The following is a 7,526-nucleotide window of genomic DNA, read 5'->3' on the forward strand; positions in this document are numbered from 1 at the left end:
AACTCGCAAAAAGGCCACGTGTGAAGCATATGACTGGAAAGTTGAAGAGTCACGCCGGGTTATCAAGTTTGTGAGTGTTTTGCGAGAAGGGCCATCCTGCGAGGTAGGCTGTCAAGTTTGCGAGTGTTTCGCGAGAAGGGCCATCCCGCGAGGTACTCGTGAAACTCTCTGTTTGGAAAAAAGATAAAGTGCTTTACCAAATTCTTTATCCACATTATATATACTCTCATTACCCATAAATTGTAAGAAGTGTTTTTCAGAGATAAAACCCTAACAAATACACTTGAGAGTTAATTAGAGATTGTTATACCCAGAATCATCTACACATTTTCTTGTGGTTTTCCTCTACTCCTACCTTTCCATCTCTAGATCCTTGAGAGGTTCTTAGCCTAAACACTTACCACACATAGTCTGAGTGTTAAGTGAGATTTTGGTGATGTTGAGAAGCATTGGAAGGAGCCATTTAATTGCGGATGCAATTAGGTTGAATCATGGGATTCGGTAAGCTAGAGAAGACAAGACTCTGTAAAGTTCGTTGGTAGCATGAGCTTGGAGGGCTCAAGTACATGTGGTAGACTAGGCTTAGAGAGTCTTTTGTTATTCATGTACTCCAACTTTATTCTCTAGTGGATCGATTTCGACTTGGAGGGTCGTGGAGTGGTTTTTTGTCAAGTTCTTCAGTTTCCTCTTTCATAACACGTCTTGGTTTTCTCTTTTATTTGCATCTCTCTTCCCTAATTTTTAAGCTTGCTATTTATTGTTTATTGTGGTTGGATATGGGTTAGAGTAGACTTATCGGTTCATTGCTCATATTTACTCTTGTTCCGCACTTTGTTTAAGTTAAAGTAAAAACAATCTAGCTGTAATTTTTAATTAGGGGTCTAAAGAAGCTCTGTGTTTTCACACAAATTTGAGCTTTCAATTGGTATCAGAAAGGGTACACTTGACGAATTTCAATATCCTTGTATGATCCAAGACCCCATTTGAGATGGATAGATCTCAATCCCTCAACGCACCTCCTTTCTTTGATGGGAGTAATTATGTTTTTTGGAAAGTACATATGCATGCTTTTCTATGTGCTATTGATAAGATCGTTTGGGATTCCGTTGAGAATGGGTGGGTGAGAACCACAATAGCCAAAGCTGAATGGAATAAGGCTGCTCTGGTTTTGTCAAACGCTAATAACAACACTATTAATGCTATTTTTATGGTGTTTCAACTGATGAATTCCACAGGATTTCTCATGTGAAGACCGCCAAAGAGGCGTGGACCATTCTTGAGATCACTTATGAAGGAACCAAGAAGGTTAAGGACACCAAGCTTCAAATGCTCACTACTCGATTTGAGAAAGTAAAAATGAGTGACAATGAGTCATTTGATTCCTTTTATGGGAGACTCAATGAGATTGTGATTGCTAAGCTTAATCTTGAAGAGAAGATTGAAGAAACCAAAGTGGTGAGGAAGATTTGAAGATCCTTACCAGAAAGTTTCTAGGCTAAGGTTATCGCCATTAAGGAGAGCAAATATTTGGAATAGATCAATATTTAAGAGCTTGTTGGCTCTCTTCAAACCTATGAGCTCAGACTGCCCCCTCACAAGTCTAGCAAATCACTTGCTCTCAAAACCATAAATGAGAGAACTGGTGATTCTTCCAATGAAGATGATGTTGAAAATGAGGTGGCATTCCTAGCAAAGAACTTCTAGAAATTTCTCAAGATGAAGAACAATGGGAAGTTGTTTGGCAAAAGAAAATTCTCATCCTCCAAAAATGACAAGACAGACTTCAAGAAGAAGGATGGGAAAGACTCATCATCAACCTAAGAAATCATGTGCTATGAATGCAATGGCCATGGGCATTTAAAGAAAGAATGTCCAAACTATTTGAGAGGAAAGGGTAAAGTGCTTGCTACTACCCTTAGTGACTTAGAGAGCTCAAACTCTGATGCGGAAGGAGAATGTGATAGTGATGGAAACTATTCAGCTTTCATGGCAATTACCACAGTTGATTCTAAGGATGATTTAAGCAATTTGGTTGATGAACTTGGTGTACATTCTGAAGGGGAAGAAGTTGATCTTTTGGACAATGAGGATAAGTACCTCAATGAGGTTGTCCACATTGGCAGGGGCAAAATAAAAGAAACAACTGGGAAGGAAAAAAGAAAAAGAAAAAAGAAACATTATCACGTTGGCAGATATGAGCATTTTAGTCCAAAATTTTTAGTCCCACTTTTACTTTTACTTATTTTGAGGAGATTGAGTTTTGGTGAGTCAGAGAAAATACAGTGGGCCTTACCATTTTTCTCTCTCTCTCTTCCAACCAAACACCCCTCCCACCCATTTTCTCACGTACTTTCCACTCCTCTTTTTCCATCCTCCCCAAAATCAACCTAACCAAACATTCTGATGAGGATAATTTTTGATTGAATGACATGAGGTGTCGAACCTTCATCGTGTGTCGAACTTCCCTATCTAATCATCGGCCTTATACCCAAATTGATCCTAAAGGGATGACCGACCCTATGGGCCGTCAGGTTGGGTTAACGATCCATCCCCCAATCCTGACGACCCATCACCTTAGGGTTTCCCAGGGAACTTGCATGGGGTCCACTCATATGTCCTTACATGGAAATTAGTTACACATCACGACCAATCTACTGCATAATCAATCTCTTATATATGGGAAGGTGATCCCAAATATCTTGGGATCCTTGTATCAAGGGATTCAGGTCAGCTCTTTACTACTATATAAACCATAAACCCAAACATTCTTGGGGTACGTGAATTCTTCCTAGCCCTTGTACTCTTGAGTTCTTGGAGATTCTTCTATCACTGACTTAACCTTTAGAGGGTCTTTGGCCGGTACCCCACTGGTACTCTCTAATTGGTTCTTCCCTTTTGTTCTTCAGATACACCTATTGGAACATATGTGGATGATTAACTCACTATCAATTTTTGTGCATCATCAGTTTGTGCCATCTGTGGGAACGAGTGATAAGTCATATTGCCGTTTCAAGGACAAAGAGTTGTATGGTCCTAACACGATCAATGGCTACCACCAACTAAGAGACCAAGAACTTGCCCAACGTATTGGAAGGGCAAGTACAAATCCTCGCCGCAGTAGTTGAATGGCTCACTCAGCGAAACCATGAGTTAGAACAACAGTTGGAGCAATGAAATGATCCGGAGTCAAATGATTAGAATGATGGACAGGATAGGCAATTGTCCCCCAACAAACGATCACCAAGAAAGGGACGACCAAGAAGAAAGCAATGCCATTAGTTGACGGGACCAACAGGATACTAGTTGTCCCTTCGAGCTAGAAGTCAGCACATTGCACATGGTGCAAGAGATGTAGATGATGAAAGAGAAAATGGATATGATGATGAGTTCCCTAAAGGGTCAGGTGTCCACTAGCTTGGACGAACTAGTCCATCGTATCGATTCTCCCTTCGCTACACCGATCACATCCTTCCCCCTTCCAGCCAAGTTCAAAATGCCACTAGTGGAAGAATAAGATGGGTCTAAAGACCCCCTCAACCACCTGAAGTCATTCAAAACTCTCATTCAAACTGCAAAGGGTCCCAGACAAGATCATGTGCAAAACCTTCCCCATTACACTCAAAGGACCAGCCCGAGTGTGGTTTAGCAAGATAACCTCCAATTCCGTCTCAACCTTCAAGGAATTAAGTGGGCTTTTCGTCACACATTTCATTGGGGGTCAACGATACACGGGGTCCTCGGCAAGCCTCTTGAACGTCAAACAGTACGATGACGAGAGCTTGAGGTCATATGTCACTTGGTTTAATAAGGAGGCACTACTAATCGACAAAGCTAATGATAAAGTCCTAGTCACAGCCTTTACCAATGGATTTTGATTCGGAAAGTTCTTCATCTCTGTTTACAAGAATGATCTGAAGACCATGGCTGACATGCTATAATGAGCCACGAAGTACATGAACGCCAAGGATGCCGTGATTGCTAGAAGAGGCGGGCCGAAGAAGAAGGAAAAGCAAGACAATCCTCGTTTGGACAATGGAAGAAAGGCAGCCCAAACGAGTGATAGGAGGGATGATTGAAGGTCAAGGCTCCTACCGGGATGAATCACTAACTTCACACCACTTGACGCTTTGCTCGATCAAGTCCTGATACAAGTTAAGGACGACCTCACCTTGACTTGACCCAATAAGTTAAAGAGCAACCTAATCAAAAGGCCGAGGAATAAGTACTGTTACTTCCACTGTAACCATGGTCAAGACATCTCTGATTACTATGACCTAAAGCAACAAATGGAAGCCCTCATTAGACAAGGAAAATTGCAACAATTCGTAAGGTGAGAAAGAGTAGGAGAAAACCTACTAAAGGACCAAGAGCCAAACTGATGAGTTGAGGAACGACCTAAGGCCCCACTTGGAGAAATAAGAGTGATCTTTGAGGGGAGCACAATGATTGGGTCCTTAAGGAAGGTGAGGTAGACGTACCTATGGATGGTGCAAAATGTCCAGCTCACCGATCGTCTACCCAAGCTTACTTAGATGGATGAACCGATGATTAGCTTCATTGAGGAGGATGCCAAACAACTCCACCACCCCATGACGATGCCTTGGTAATCAATCTGACCATAACAAACTTCAATACCCAATGAGTCCTAGTGCACAATGGAAGCTTAGCCGACATCCTCTACTATCCGGCCTTCCAACATATGAGGATTGGTAGGAAACGACTCATGTTTGTTAGATCCATCACATTACTAGTCACCATCGGCATTTATCCCCAACAGATCACCAAGGATGTCACCTTCTTGGTAATGGATTGCTCGTCGGCCTACAATTCCATCATTGGGCGACCAACGCTAAATGTATGGAGGGCAGCCACATCCATATATCACCTACTATTGAAGTTACCTATGGAGTGTGGAATAGGAGAGGCTTACAGAAATTAGATAGCAGCCCGAGAATGCTACGTAGCCATGCTGGAGATGGATGAACAAATGACTACCATGAACATTGAGGAACGACAAGTGAATGTAGAACTGGCGGAGGGATTGGAAACCATCTCCCTAGACGAAGAACACACAGATAGGATCACTCGCATCGGCACGCTGGCAAGCCCTTCGATCTGAAACAGGCTGATCCTTTTCCTACAGGACAACCTGGACATCTTTGTCTGGAGCCACGAGGATATGCCCGGGATCAATCCGAAGATCATAATCCATCAGCTCAATGTCTCCCTATACTTTCCACTCGTCTGACAAAGAAAGAGGGCCATTGCATAGGAAAAGGACAAGGCCATAGCCGAAGAAGTTCATAAGCTGTTGGATGTTGGCGTCATTAGAGAAGTTTACTATCCTGAATGGTTGGCTAATATGTTAATGGTTAAGAAGGCAAATGGGAAGTGGAGGATGTGCGTGGATTTCACCGACCTAAATAAAGCCTGTCCGAAGAACAGCTACCCTCTCCCATGGATCGACCTCTTTGTAGACTCATTGGCTAAAACCAATTGTTGAGCTTCATGCATCTTTTGTCTAATTGCAACTAGATCAAGCTTGAGGAGTTCGGTCAAGAGAAGACGTTGTTAGGACATATGTGATTCACTTGTTAGGAACATATGTCACTATTTTATGTAATTGGCTAATGCTTTGACAAAACGCACTTTACTTGTAATTGAGTAGATCTAGGTGTTTTTAATACTTCAAGAAACTATGTTTCAAGATCAAATGTTGAAGTCATCAAGTCTGTCCAAGAAACAAGCTAAGAAGTGCAAGTTCATTAAAGCTCGACAGCTAGCATGTGTCGAAGTTTAAGAAGTTGTTTAGCCTGTGTACTCGACACCTTCTCGACAACTACTCGATAGCTCCTATCTGTTGAGATTTAAGAAAAACAGATTTTCTACTCTGTTTTCTTGGGATCCGTGAATGTGTCTTTGGGCCTTCTTTTCTCATAACCCTAGACATATAAAAGGATTATTTTAAGGGCCGTCAAAGAGTTCACAAGTTGCACAAGTGTTAAGCAAAGTTTGTTCAAGCAAATTGTGACTGGAAACAGAATTTGCCCTAGTTCATCGTTCTTGAAGAAATTGCTATGTATGTGCACCGTAGGGTTTTGTGACCAAGCATCTTCTTGATCTTTATCGTTGTAATGAACTGAAGAACTTTGCAGCCAACAACCTTCTCTACTTGGTGATTGAAGTTGCGTACTAGAATCCGCACAATTGGTTAGTCATGTACTTGGGAGCTGTGCATCGAAAGGAGAAATTGTCACTACAGAACAAGTCCAATTAGGTATTGGGGTAAGGGTTCAACTGTAGGTTGGTATAAGGTACTAGGATTCCTTTACTTGTAACTGCTTGTTGTGATAATAGTGGAATTTCGGGAGTGGTGACCTGAAAATCACCCGGTGGGGTTTTTGTCATGTAGGTTTTCGTCATTCGGAAACAAATCATCGTGCCAATTTATTTTCCATTGCATACTTAGTTTATTGGTGATTTTTTTGTTCTACCATGCATTTGCATGTTAATTAACTTAATTAATTTATTTGGCTAAATTAATTGGTTAATTTATCACAAATGGATCAATTTATTTTTGGCCTATCAGACGTCGTTCCTCACAAGCCAAGGCCTTTTTTGTTACAAGGTCGTGCCATTCAGATTAAGGAATCCAGGGGCAACATACCAATGGCTCGTTAACAAGATGTTCTTTCGACAGATCGAATAGAATGTTGAGGTATACGTGGATGATATGTCAGTAAAAAGAAAGGAAGAGGAACACTACTTGAATGATCTTAGGGAGACGTTCTAAACTATTCGCCTCTATGGTGTGAAGCTTAATCCCAACAAATGTGTATTTGAAGTATCATCGAGAAAGTTCCTTGGCTTCATGGTATCCCAACGAGGTCTCAAAGTCAACCTCGATAAGATCGAAGCAATCCTAGAGATGAGCCCTTCGAAGAATGTCAAAGAGTTATAGAGCCTAAATGGAAGAGTCATGGCATTCAAATCCTAAGTCCTACCTACAGGATCAAGGATACCCTCGAGCATCTGATCCTTATCAAAACTCAAAGTCCTACCCAAAGGATAAAACCAACGATCAACGAAGTCCTTGAACACTTAATCTATGTAAGTTCTAAACCCTACCCAAAAGGTAAACCGATGACTCAAATAAAAGAGGGTTGGATTGGAGTAACCAACGAATCATGACTTTCTTAAGCGCTCAACACTCTAAGATAACCCCTCCAAACTGACGAGCAAACAAACACTAATTTGATATAAGGAAAACCAACAAATATAAACACTTGCATACAAAACACAAAAGAAAAATCACTACAAAGTAAACAGAACATGTTATGAAATTACTAAAAGATGCATGTGTCAAACCAAAACAAAGGGAAATAGTAACTTAAGCCCAAAACAAGGCACCATTATTGTTTTTAAGTTACAAACTGAAGACTAAAAAAGAAGAAAAAAATACTGGAAAAGAAAAATTTTTCTAAGGATCTGCAGGGGGTTTATTGGCTTGCTCTTGAAGGTTTATG

This window comes from Quercus lobata, chromosome 4 (assembly GCF_001633185.2).
Source record: "Quercus lobata isolate SW786 chromosome 4, ValleyOak3.0 Primary Assembly, whole genome shotgun sequence".
Classification (NCBI taxonomy): domain Eukaryota; kingdom Viridiplantae; phylum Streptophyta; class Magnoliopsida; order Fagales; family Fagaceae; genus Quercus; species Quercus lobata.